The sequence below is a fragment of the Canis aureus genome, chromosome 2 (genome assembly GCF_053574225.1).
Source record: "Canis aureus isolate CA01 chromosome 2, VMU_Caureus_v.1.0, whole genome shotgun sequence".
In the NCBI taxonomy this organism is placed as follows: Eukaryota; Metazoa; Chordata; class Mammalia; order Carnivora; family Canidae; genus Canis; species Canis aureus.
Genome location: NC_135612.1, coordinates 51388436 through 51401798, shown reverse-complemented (window position 1 = coordinate 51401798; position 13363 = coordinate 51388436). Strand labels below are relative to the sequence as shown.

Here is a 13363-nt window from a genome sequence, read left to right as displayed (position 1 = left end):
TAGACATATCTACACAAGGCTCTTCTCATAATCATGCATGAAAATAAAACATTAGCTAGGAACAGCATTCTTGGGTAAGAACAATTTCTCACTTAAAATTAAGTAGATATTTATCAGCTGACAATGCTGGAAGTAAAAATGTCTAATATTAGCGTTATTTTTTTTTCCTTTCCAAAAAAATTCTACTTATCTACTCTACAAGAATTTCTCTTGAATGCTTTAAAATTATCTTATTTTGTTTGTAAGTAATTTGGTTTTATTTTTTGTGTGTTTCTGTGTGTGTAAGAATCTTTTGATAAGTGTTTGAGGATCATTTTTGCTTGTTGGTTCTGGATTCTTCCTGAAGATATCATTTATTAATACAAAATCCTTATTTTCTATCATTCTGAAAATCCCCTCCCCCCAAAAAAAAGAAGAATTAGCAAGTGTATGTTAGATGATGTGTGTCAGATGAACAACATTGGACACACAAATGGTCCCTGACTTTTGGAGCTGATAGACTAAAATAATAAATAGATTAGTTCATTACTTAATTAATTTTGCTTAGTCCTATATCCATTAGTTTCTCTTATACCTTTTTAATTTTTTTTATTTCCCCTGCATTCTTGGATCACATTTATCATCCACCTACTGCTCTAATCTCCTACTGTATTAATTCTATTGAGTTCCTTTAATTTTTTTCACTTTTTTTCACTTACTGCTTGAAATCTTTCTGAAAACTTCTTTTTTATTTCAGAACTGTATCTCAACCAAATCCATCTCCATACCATTATCATACAATTTATCATTTGGGCCTCTATAGTCCCACCCCTCGGTCCACTAGCCTCATAGCTGTGTAAATGAATCAGCATGAACAATAATCTTTGAAGTAATCTGTTCTCCATAAATGTGGAGAGGAAAAACTTCTCCTGTTCTGAAACATTTCTGATTCAGTCTTAGTCTCTTGAGTATGCTCCGTTTCATTTTGTTTTTGTTTTTATCATACTGATTTTAAAAGGGAAGTAGAAAGGCAAATTTTGTGGCATTACTACCATATTAGATGCTGTTTTTTTTTCTTCCTGTCCTGACTCCATTCTCAAGGTAATTGTGCATCTTTTTTTTTCTGAACCCTTCAAGTACACAAGAGAAAAAGGGTTTGCAAGCTTGAGGTGAATGTCTGGGTAGCGGCCTCCAGGCTCAAGCTTTCAATACAACAGCAATCACCAAGTCAACCAATTGGAACAGCTGACTTCTAAGAAGAACTTGGAATACAAAAAAAAAAAAAGCATTATATAATGGGTGAGGTGCACATGGGTGGCTCAGTCAGTTAAGTGTTTGCCTTTGGTTCAGGTCATGATCCCAGGGTCCTGGGATGGAGTCTTACATCAGGCTCCCTGCTCTTCAGGGAGCCTGCTTCTCCCTCTCCCCCTACCCCTCCTCCCACTGTTCATGCTTGCTCTCTCCTACCAGCTCTCTTTCTCCCTCTCTCTCTCAAATAAACAAATAACAATTTTTAAAAAACTAAAATGGGTGAGGCATTGTCAAGAGTGATATATGAGTGATATGCAGATACATTTTAGAGCAAATGTACTCAAAGGGTGGCTTTGGGACCAGCAGCATCAGCAATCCTAGGGAAATTATTAGAAAAGCAAATTCTCAGACCCTACCCCAGACGTGCTGATCTAGAGACTCTGGGAGCAGATCCAGCAACCTGTGCTTTAATGAGCACTTCAGGTTATTCCAATACATGATAAAGTTTGAGAAGCACTGTCTTTGCGTCTAGAACACATAATAACCAGTAAATATGAACCATAGACTCTAAAGTCTGAGAGAGTTGGGACTGGGGTAGACCTAAAGTTAAGGACAAGAGTCATGACCTACAGCCAGAGCTCAGAGGAGAGTAAGACAGGTGAATGGTTCCAACAAGGTATTTGGGCCCAATTAGGGAGCCCATGTTATCTGTTCTTGAAGTGTCAATGTTGAGGTAGCAGACAGGACATATCCCTGCAAGCACAGCATGAGGTGTGATTCCATGTACCCTTGCTCAACTCTGAGCTTTCCAGTAGGTGAAATCTTCTCTAGGGATGGAAAACTTGTGAAAATTTGCAGTGTGTCAGGGAATTTGGCAGTAGGAACTGGAATCCTACAGTTGATGTATAGTGTTATCATGTATCCTAGTATATGGAATTTGGGATCAGGCTCTTTTGGATTAAAGGTCTATCATAGCTAGCAGTATAAATGAACCTTTTCTTTAAGCCAAGTTTCTTGGAGCTTTTGAGCAATAAGCTTGAACTTGCCAGATGCATAGGGAGTTTTTAAATAGACATCCTTAACTGAAAAGGTATATGGCAATCGAAATGGCAGAGCTGTGGATGCCAGTGCCAGGGGAAGAGTGAATACCACAGAAGCCAGAGTTTATGATTTTGACATGCGGATTTTAAGGAATTGAAGGAAAGAAAGCTCAATATCTGAAGTTTTGACCCAGAGAGAGTTTGAGAATATCTATGGTAGGGAAAAACACAGTATAACAGCTTTGAGAGTATCAGAAAGGAGGGTCCATGGCTTGAATGCCAGGCATTACATTAGAAACTTTCTCATCTGGGGTGCCTGGCTGGCTCAATCAGTAAAGCATGTGACTCGCAGTCTCAGGTTATAGTTCCAGCCTGTGTTGGGTGTTGAGATTACTTTAAAATCTTAGTGGCACCTCAGTGGCTCAATTGTTAAGAACCCCACTCTCGATTTCAGCTCATGATCTCAGGGTCATGGGGTGGAGCCCTGCATTGGGCTCTGTACTCAGTGAGGAGTTGCTTAGGGTCCTGTCTATCCCTCTCCCTCTGCCCCTCTTCCTGCTCCCACTCAAAATAAATTAATAAATAAATAAACAAATAAACAAACAAAATCTTTTAAAAATAATAAAATAAAATCTTAAAAAAAAAAGGAAACTTTCTCATCTGGCAAGCCATTTAATCCTCATTCAACAAGGCTAAGGTCAAGGAATTAGTATCACCACATTCAGATGAGACTATGGATTCTCTACAAGATTTGATAACACACCCCAAATCTCACTTACCTAAATGTGGCCAAACCAGGATTGCCACCCAGGCCTGTAGGATGCTAATACTTTCCTCATACTCAGCCCCCAGACTTCTTTTATTATTTACTTATTTATGTTTTTAAAAAGCTTTATTTACTTATTTGAGAAAGAGAGAAGGGGGAAAGTAAAGGAAGAGGAAAAGAGAGACCCAGGCTGACTCTGCACTTAGCTTGGAGCCCAATGCCAGACTCAGAGCCCAACACCAGACTCGATCTCATGACCCTGAGATCAGGACCTGAGCCCAAATCAAGAGCCAGATGCTCAATTGACTGTGCCACCTTGGCATCCCCATCTCCCCAGACCTCTTTTACAAGAGCTTCTCTTGTCTCCTTCTATGAGCTTTGACCACCCTGGGGACCCTGAGCATTATTCTTGATGGCTTAAGAGCCAGAGCAGCAGCCTTCAGTGGTTTCACAAAATACATCTGACTCAGGTTTCAGTAATTCAAGTAGAATGAGGCCAGATTTATAGAGTTAAGAAACATTAAATCCTTCCTTTCCTGGGGTTGAGGGGCCTTCTTGCTGCCAACCAAAAAAAAAAAAAAAAGAAAAAGAAAGAAAAAGTGGATTCTCATTCTAAGGCTACATTTGAAAGCTCAAGCTCCCAAGATAGAGGAAACACAGAAGAGCAAAATTTCAAAGTTCTCATAACACAAAGAGAGCACATTCAGTGGTCATCTAGGATCCAATTCCCTCTGAATGGGCAAGATTCTCAGGCCCCAGAGTGATATCTGGAACTGGACCTAAAGGCTCAGGTAAGGGGATCATCAGAGGAGAGGGCATTCATTTAATCATATTTCATTCACTCAACCAATATTTATTTTGGCAGGTTAGTAAAGGATTGCTAAAAAAAACAGCCAAGCTCTCCATCTACTACTGTAAGTCCGGAAGTTCCATTAAGCTAGATGGAGGTTAATGTCATAGGATTGATGAGGCATAAGCTAAGGCTTTGGAAAAGTGTAGGGTGGGACATGAAGAAGGCAAGTTTGTCCAGCCAGTAGGGCAGATTCTGAAACTGGTCATGTAGTCAAGAAGAATGAGGAATGCAAACAAGGCTGGCTTCTTCACATATTTCTCATCCAGGACCTACATACTTCTTAACATATCTGTAAGACAGATCCCCTAAGGGAAGACAAATAAGATCTGGAAAATGTTGGGTGAAGAAGAAAAGATAAAGGGGCAGCAAGCCAGGCAAGTTTTAGCAGAAGTGAAGGCACTTTGGGCTTTGGAAGGTACAGACTCATTGTTCTGCTCTATCCAAATCAACACTCCAGGGTTTCTTGAAGTCTGATCTAATCCATGCAGGGGATGCAAAAAGATCAACAGGTTTATATTGCACAAAGTCAGGCCTGCTGAAAAATTATGCCTGCTAAAATATCCTAAGCCCCAACAGTGCCCATCTAGATTCACTTTCTCTTAAAAAGTAGAAAAAAAGCTTCCTTTTTCAAGTGGCCAAACATGGAGATTTAAAAGCAAATCCAACTTCTAAGATTTATTTCTAAAATTTACTAAGCCAGGGGTGCCTGGGTGGTGTAGTCAGTTAAGCATCTGCCATTGGCTTAGGTCATGATCTCAGGGTCCTGGGGTAAGACCCGCACTGGACTCGCTGCTCAGTGGGTAGTCTGCTTCTCTCTCCCTCTCTGAACCTCCCCCACCCACCCCCACTTGTGCTCTCATGCGCTCTATCTCTCTCATATGACTAAATAAAAAAATCTTTCAAAAAATTGAAGTAAAAAAATAAAATAAAATTTACCAGGCAAGATAGAATTCCTTTCACTCATTCATCTTATCCCATGTCGGAAAATTAGCATTTTTCAGGTAGATTACAATTTAGAAATTTCACCATGTGGTAGGAATTGCAGAACAAAACAAAACAAAACAGCAACTTATAGCCCTAGTCTTATTAATATAAATAAGTGAATGCAAGCAAATGTCCCTTCAGATTAAACTAACTGGGGTGGGGACTGATTCTGCCGTATACCCAAGCACTGTCAGTCAAATGGAAAGACCATCTATCTTGTGCTCAGAAAGATCTGAGTTGTAATCTCAGACCTACCAAGCATTTAATACCTACCAGGGAGTGAGATCCATGGTGAGGGAGGACACCCTGCGTAACTTTTTTAACTTCTTCACTTCCTTTGTTTGCCTTCCCTCCTTCTCTCTCTCTCTCTAAGGGAGGATATTCCTAAATACACCCATTCATGTTTACACAGGATAGGTTTCCTCCCCTAACTGCCTCTTCCATGTCACAGTGCGTACTTGGAGCCAAGGCTTCAGAAATTCTTTTTTTTTTTTTTTTTTTTTTTTTCAGAAATTCTAAGAAAAGGAGTTAGAGAAGTCAGGCTTCAGTCCTCGGAAAGAATCCTGCAATACACAGCACCTCCAGAAGCCAGTTTGTCCAGCCCACCCTCATGGACAATGAAGCGTGGCAAGAGGATGCCCCACACAATAGCGACACCTTCCCCCCTGTTCTCTGCCACCTTTCCAGAACCACCTGAGGCTTGCCCCACCAGGCACCTTCTCTGCAGTCCTGCGTGGGGCTGCTTCCCAGGGCCTTCCCTGCTCTTCTCCCATCTACCAAAACAGGAGCATCTCCAGAAAGTAGTTCAAAAGACGGGCACACTGGAGACGCTGTCTCCCTGCAGAGAACCCTGCTGCCCTGAGGTTAGGAGAACACAGATTGCTGAGTCACCTCGTAAATTGTTTCAAATGAGTTTTTCTTTCCTGTTAACATACCACGGCAGGGAGGTGGCCGGGGGGGGGGGGGGGGGGGGGGCGCGGGGGGGAAGATGTTGAGCAAAGAGAGACAAGGTTGAGAGGAAAGGACTCCGGGGAGCTGGAGGGGAGGATGCAGGGATGGGATTTAGCTGCCTGCTCAGTTATGGCAATCAATTTCAACCGTAATGATAAAATAATGCAGAGGGAGAAAAGCAGACAAGATAGAAGTGATAAAATGGAAATGAATCCTCATTACCTCGCTGAATAGAGGGCCACAGCTGTGCCACTGCTTCCCTGCCCAGCAAGGGCGCATTTCATCCCAGGGCTCGTCACGTGGGTTTGGGCAACGAGGGGAGAAGGTAAAACATGCACTGCCATGGTCAGCTGCGGGGCAGTGAGCTTGGCCATGCGGTGACTAGGAATCTCAGGAGTGCTCCAAGATTTACAGCTTCCCCCTCTCTGCTCGTTTCCCAGAGCTCCCACCCTCAGGCTGTGGGGAGGAGTGCCTTGGCCCACCCGACCAAAAAATTTTAGCACTTGAATTTTTATCTGGCTCCCAGTTCTCCAGCGGGAGCGCACATAATCTCCAAAAGCAGGAGTGTGCATGGGCTGTACACAACGGAGGGGCGCAGTGAACACATCTGTGCAATTAAGTGTGTGTCTGGAGCTGGTGGCAATGGCGAAGAACATGACACGTTGTCGTAGGCAACCTAGAGAGTTCCCTGGTATCTCACACCTCATAGTCTTCAGCAGAGTTTAGGGAAAGTGGATTTTGCTTTTAGCACCAGAAACTCCTTAGCTTGTCATTCAAAGACTTTCCATTAACTGGTCCCAACCCGTTGCACCCACTTCTTTAAGCTCCCTGTCAGATTGCAACTTTTTTTGGCCACTCACCATTCCTAGAACATGGCTCCTACTTCCCACACAGGTCGGCTTGGCTTGCATGCTCTCCTCTGCCTCTTCTGTCCTTTCCCCTAGCTTTGATTGTGTGCATCTTACCATCCTTAAAGACACAGATCCTATGGTTGGAAACAACTTCTCTGTTCCACAAATCTCCATTATAACTTCTCTTTATTGTTCTATTAATGCTCTACTTTATATCTTGGATGTAGTTACTTATCCCTTGCTGCACCCTAAGACGGTATTGCCAAACATTTCTGTCTGGCTTGGTAGCAAATAGCTACTCACACAGTAGGTGCTCCATATCTTTGATGCCTGTTCATTTTCTATTTAATGAGTGAAGGAGAAAAGAAGAAAGTTCACACTTTTCCCCAGAGCCAGTTGCTAGGATTTCTTGCCGTCCATTCTCCAACCCTCTGTGGATCCCTGGAATGTCAGCTGTTGTTGATTCCAGACTTGATGACAGACCCGGCCTGAGGCCTTTCCAGTTCTAGCCAGTGCTTCCTTCCAGGGTCTCCTGGACAAAGCAGGTGCTGGCAGGAAGCACGAGTGTCCTGACACCCATTATCGTATTTTAAGTTGGACAGTGGCCTCTGTTTGTACGTATATTGTAACTATCGGACTCTCTGCAGAACAGGCCTCCTTCCCACCGACCCTGACCTCTTGGATGCCTTCTTATTGTCAGGCAAGGGGTCTCTGCTCCCCACGTCAACACTTATTCAACCTTACATGAGGGCCACCTCCCATGTGGTTCTGGGTCAAGTATGGAATAAAGTCAGTCTACGATGCCATCTCTACCTTTAGGGGGTATACAGTGCAAAACACTGACCTAGCAGTAGTCAAAATCTACTGGGATGGAGACATGAAACTGACAGTTTTATCTCAGGAGCAGAGATGAGTAAGGAAGAATGTGCATTGACATACTTCCTAACAAACACTTTATGAACATCTTTATGAACACGTGATTCATGTCCAGCCGGCAGTGCTGTGGTTTTCAGGTGGTGCCTAGGCAATAAATTGAACACCACTGAATCATGAATCATGAAATTTACTTTCCTTTCAATTGCCTTTCATCATCAGGTTTGGTGCTAGTCCTAAACCACCCTGGGACATTTAGTAATATTGCCTTTTAACCAAAAGAGGGTAAGCCTGAGGCCTGTAGCCTTGAAGATTAGCACCGTGCGGCCAGATTTAAAGACTAATGGCTTCATTTCATAGTATTGATGTTACCTTTGGTTTATAGATGATTTGGGTTTTCTGCTTCTGTACTAGTGATAACAATCGGCTAACAGTTCTTCATTATTTAACCTATGCAAAGCACTGTTGTGTTTACCATGTTTTGATTTCATTCCTGTGGCAGCTCTATGAGTTGGAAGATACTATCACTTCCTTTTACAGATGAAGAAACTGAGGCAGAAAGCTACAGTAAGTTATCTTAGATCACACAGCTAATAAATGGTGGAGATAGGATTTGAATTTAGTGTGTGCTCTTTTTTTTAAGATTTTATTTATTTATTCATGAGAGACACAGAGAGAGAGGTAGAGACATAGGTAGAGGAAGAAGCAGTTTCCCTGTGGGAGCCCAATGTGGGGCTCGATTCCAGGACCCCAGGATCACAACCTGAGCCAAAGGCAGTTGCTCAAACCATTGAGCCTCTCAGTGTGCCTAGTATGTGCTCTTAATCACTATTCTACTACTGCTCCTGGTAATGATATAAAATATCCATTTGGAACAAATTTATTTCAGTAAAAAAAAAGGTAAAGCAAGTTAAATATTAAATAAATATTAAATAGTAATAAAAAGTCCTGAAGGTGGAACCTGGAGTTTAGAAAGCTTAGAATTGGCCTTACTCAGTTTTAGTCCACATGGAGCCTCTTCCTCTGGCATTTAACACTCAAATAAAAGAGAGGATTGTTAGAAGAGATAGTAATCCAGACCTCTATTGCAAATCATATTGGGTTAAATGGACTTTCTGAGCCTTGCATGGAGTGGTGAAGCTTGTGGGCTTTGAAGCTAACCAGACTTGGTGATAAACCCTAATTTTTCACATATAGACACTTTGCAACGTTTTTGGTCTTTACTGATGTCTATTTTCTAATCTACAGATACGAAAAAAAATTCTATGTCAGAGGGTTGTGGTGATAAAATTGAACAAATGTATATAAAGCCACTAGTAGAAAGTTTGGTGAATACCAGATCTCTAACATTTCTTCTCACTCTCATGATTTATTATTATTATTATTATTGTTATTGTTATTTTTAAAAGATTTTATTTATTTCAGAAAGAAAGAGAAAGAGTGCAAGTGGGGAGAGGGAGAGGGGTGAGCAGACTCCCTACTAAATGAGGAGCCTGACATGGGGCTCGATCTCACAACCCTGAGATCATGACCAGAGCTGAAATCAAGAGTGGTATACCTAACCAACTGAGCCACCCTATGATTCATTATTGTGACAGATTCCAAGAGGTACAAAGAGTTACCAAAGTGGCCAGATTCACAATGTGAGGAATCTTTCTGACTTGGGAACTTAAAATACATGTGAATATAGCTATTACAATCTTAAACTTCCAATAAAGCACTAGATTCTTCCCAACCTCCACCCCAATTCCAATAGGAGACTTGAAATTTATTTGGCAAGTTAGTTTGGTGGAAGCCTACATGGTGAAGATATGCAAAAGTCACATTCATTGTAAAAGAGCACGGGCGCTGAAGAACACCTGCACCCTGCAGGGAGAATAGGGATAGACTCAAAGAGCAGCTTTAGAAAATGTGAAAGTTTACTTTCATCATCTCAAAAGCTTCCTTGTTATTCTCTCTTTTGCTCTTCTAACAAAGCCAATTTATAAGAATTGATTTTATATCATTTCAGTAAATATTGAACAATTTAAAAACTAAGTGTTTTATTGCTAGAAAATCTAGAGAGAGTCTCTGTTCTTTAGGAACTTGGTTTTGTTGGGGAAGACAGAAAAGTAAATATGTAATATGTCAATCTGACCGAGAAAAAAATGAGGGTCCTACAGCTGAGAGCCTAGAGCTATGCCTGGTATATAAAGAAATTCAATATTTACTGAGTGAATGAAGGAATGAATCTTGAGGTCAGAAATCTACTTGATTGTGGAGTGTAAACACTGGCTTGCTTTTCCAGTAAAGCTTTTCCTGGCCTTTCTCTATTTTATACCTCTCAGTACCATGTGCCTTAGCTCTTCTTTCCGTTGACATGTTTGCCCTTCTCCATTACACTAAGAACCCTTTGAGAGGGAATGCGCTTTTAATGTCTGTCTGTCCCAGAGCCTGGCACAGAGTAGGCACTTAATAATAGTTTATTGAATTCATTTCAATATGAGCCTCATTTCCTGGGATGACTTTCTTCTAACTGGTACCTCATGCATTAGAAACAGGGGGTAGGAGCTCTCGGGTGCTTATGGATCCTACAAAAATGACTCTTTATCCAGCGTAGGTATGAGATAAAATGACTGAGGTCATTTTAATAAAACTTCAATTTTGCCCTCTGGTTATTTTGCAACCAGCTCTGTATGGTTACATTATCCTCTATCAGTTTATAAATCAGTTTCAGTAAGTTCATAAATTTTGTATTATGTGTCACAAGAATTTGGCCCTGACTTGAAAACACTGGCTATGTTGATTAAAATCCAGGCCAGGGCTCATACTCAAGCCAGTTTTGAATCTGTCTTTCTCATAATGATAGCCTTAGTTTTGTGTGATTTTTTTGAAATTGAAACAATGCTTCTTATGAATGGATCATAGATTTACACCCATCTAAATTTGTAACTGAGGAACAAAACGTGATAGTCAGATCTCATCATTTGGTGGGAATATTCCTGAGAGAGAGGAGGATGGGAAGAGATAAAAGCAGACCAGGGGAAATTAACCTCAACTGTGTCGAAGGTTCTCTGCTGGGGGCTTTACATATGTCGAAGCTTATTATATTCCCTACAACACTATGATGCCTGTGCTATTAGCCTCTCTCACATGTGAGAGAGCTGCGTTTCAAGAAGACATTGTGATCAGCTCAAGGTTATGCCAAAATGATGGAGCTTAGGATTTAAGACCTCTGCAGAATTCTTTATTTTAAACAGTCTTCTTTCCACTGGGGAGGGAAGAAAGGCAGGCGGAGGAAAACCAAGCTGATAGAGCTGTCTCTGTAGAAAATGCATTATGAAGAAACTGTCTTCCAGGAAGATCCATGTAAATAACTTAAGATTTGAGAAGCCTGTTTAGCATGTCAATCTTCATCAGCAGGTTATAGTGAGATCAGAAGGTCTAAGGATGGTCCAAAATAAGGAAGACTCAGGCAGATCGTGGTGAGCATTTAGGATGCAAGTATTTGGAGAAGTGTTTTTATTATTTTATTTGGTTTGCTTTTGTAACTTTGGTAAGAGATAGATAAAAATTAACTGAGAAGTATAGTGTGGATTAACTTTACAGAAAAAACTCACACACATGCACACATGCACACTTTCAAATGCTCCAAGGCTTCCTTTTGTCCTTAGTAATGAGTACAAACTCCTTTCATGGCTTGAAAGGCCCTGTCAGTTCCTGCCCCAGTTCCCACCAACCCTTACTGTTCTGCATCATAGATCATGTTTGTGTGCCTGCCATGCTTGGCGGCTTGATTTACAGGTCATCCAACTCTGTTTCTGTCTTTCTAAACAGCTTTATTGAGGTATAATTGACATACAAGAAAATATACATATTTAAAGTGTACAATTTGATAAGTTTTGACATGCATGTACCCCTGTGAAACCATCACCACAATCAGAATAGTGAACATACCAATTATCCCAGAAGTTTCCTCTTACTCCCTTGTATTCCCTCCTGCCTGTATCTCTCCCAGCACAGAGCAAGTACCGATCTGCTTGCTGTCACTATAGATTAGTTTGAATTTTCTAGAGACTTATATAAATGGAATCATGGAGATTATATTTCTTTGACTCTTTTGCACAGCATAATTATTTTTGGATTTATTATTTGGGATCCATGTCACTGCGTGTATCAGGATTTCTTTCCTTCTTACTATTGACAGGGTTCTATTGTATGGACATACCACAATTTGTTAATCCATTCTCCAGTTGCTTCTAGTTGGGGGATATTACATATAAAGATGCTATGAGCATTTGTCTGCAAGTATTTGTACTAACATATGCTTTCATTTATCTTGATTTAATACCTAGGAATGGAATATTTGGATCATATAGTAGGTGTATATAGGTTTGTGTTTAACTTTTAGAGAAACTGCCAAACTGTTTTCCGTGTAGTTGTACCATTTTACTTCTCATCAAGAGTATATAAAATTTCTAGTTCCTGCACTTCCTTGCCAAGTTAACACTTGAGATGGTCAATCTTTTTAACGTTTGTCTTTCTGATAGAAGTGGATTAATTTCTCATTATGGACTTAATTTGATTTTCTGTAATTATTAATAATGTTAGGCATCTTTACATACATTTCTTTACCTCCAATACTCTCTTTGGTGAAGAGAGTATTTCAAATGTTTTGAAATGTTTTGTCCATTTATTTACTGGTGATAGGAAACCAAAATCTTATTGCTTATTATTGAGTGATAGGCAACATTTATGTGTTCTGGATACAAGGCCTTTATCAGATAGATGTTTGGAAAATATTTTCTTCCAGTCTGGTTTCTCTTCCCTTTTCTTAACAGTATTTTTTGAATAGGTTTTTAATTTTAATGAGGTCCAATCTACCAAATTAAAAATTTTATGCATTGTGCTTTTTGTGCCCTATTTAAGAAATCTTTGCCTAATCCAAGGTCACAAAGATTTTTTGTTTGTTTGTTTCACGGTTTTAGACTTTTACTTGAGATTTATGATCCATTTGAGTTAATTTTTGTCTATAGTATGAGGTATAAATTGAAGCTCATTTTTTGCATATGGATATACAATTGTGCCAGCACAATTTAGTAAAAAGGATAATCTTCCCTCAACTGAATTCCCTTGCAACTTTGTTCAAAATTAGTTGTCCATATATATGTAATTTTATTTATGTTCCATTAATTCATCTTTATGTCATTACTATATCGCCCTTATTAATATAGTTTAGAAGTCTTAAAATCAGACCATTTCAACCCTGCAATTTTGTTCTTGTTTTCCAGAGTTGTCTTGGCTATTGCAAGCCTCTTGTATATTCATAAATTTCAAAATAAGCTTGCTAGTTACTACCTCAAAATTTAAAAGTCTACTCAGTTTCAACTGATATTGTGTTGAATGTTTAGGGAGATTTAGGGAGAATGGTTTCTTACCAATATTGACTGAATACGAACTTTGTATATATATCACAATTTATTTAGGCTTCTTTAATTTCTCTCAGCAATATCTTGTAATATTTAGTATGTAGGTCTTCTGCATTACTGTCAAATGCATCCCTAAAAATTTCATATTTCAATGCACTGTAAATGCTGTTTAAAATTTTTACATTTCCTGTCATTTGTTTACACAGAAATACAACTAATGCACGTATATTGATCCTGTATTCTGCAACATTGCTAAACTCACATGAGTTCTAGAAGTGATTTTGTAGGTGCTATCAGATTTTCTATATAGGCAATCATGTTATTTGAAAATAAAAAAAAATTACTTCTTCCTTTCCAATCTGGACAATTCTATTTATTTTTTCTTGCTTCATTGTACTATGTAGAAC

At 39.8% G+C, this 13363-nt stretch overlaps 2 long non-coding RNA genes across 14 annotated transcripts in view; one reads left to right on the top strand and one right to left on the bottom strand.

Moving 5' to 3' along the window:
• LOC144297418 (uncharacterized) overlaps window positions 1–13363 on the top strand; it is a 187931-nt gene that overhangs the window by 35367 nt on the left and 139201 nt on the right. The gene's annotated exons all lie outside the window — the stretch shown is intronic.
• LOC144297448 (uncharacterized) overlaps window positions 1–13363 on the bottom strand; it is a 79403-nt gene that overhangs the window by 48226 nt on the left and 17814 nt on the right. The window contains exon 3 of one of the 8 annotated variants that reach the window (XR_013364510.1): window positions 6684–6793. The exons of the other annotated variants lie outside the window; for them this stretch is intronic. This is a non-coding gene — a long non-coding RNA (uncharacterized LOC144297448). Of the gene's footprint in view, window positions 1–6683; window positions 6794–13363 lie in introns of those variants that run through there. 8 annotated transcript variants of the gene reach the window in all.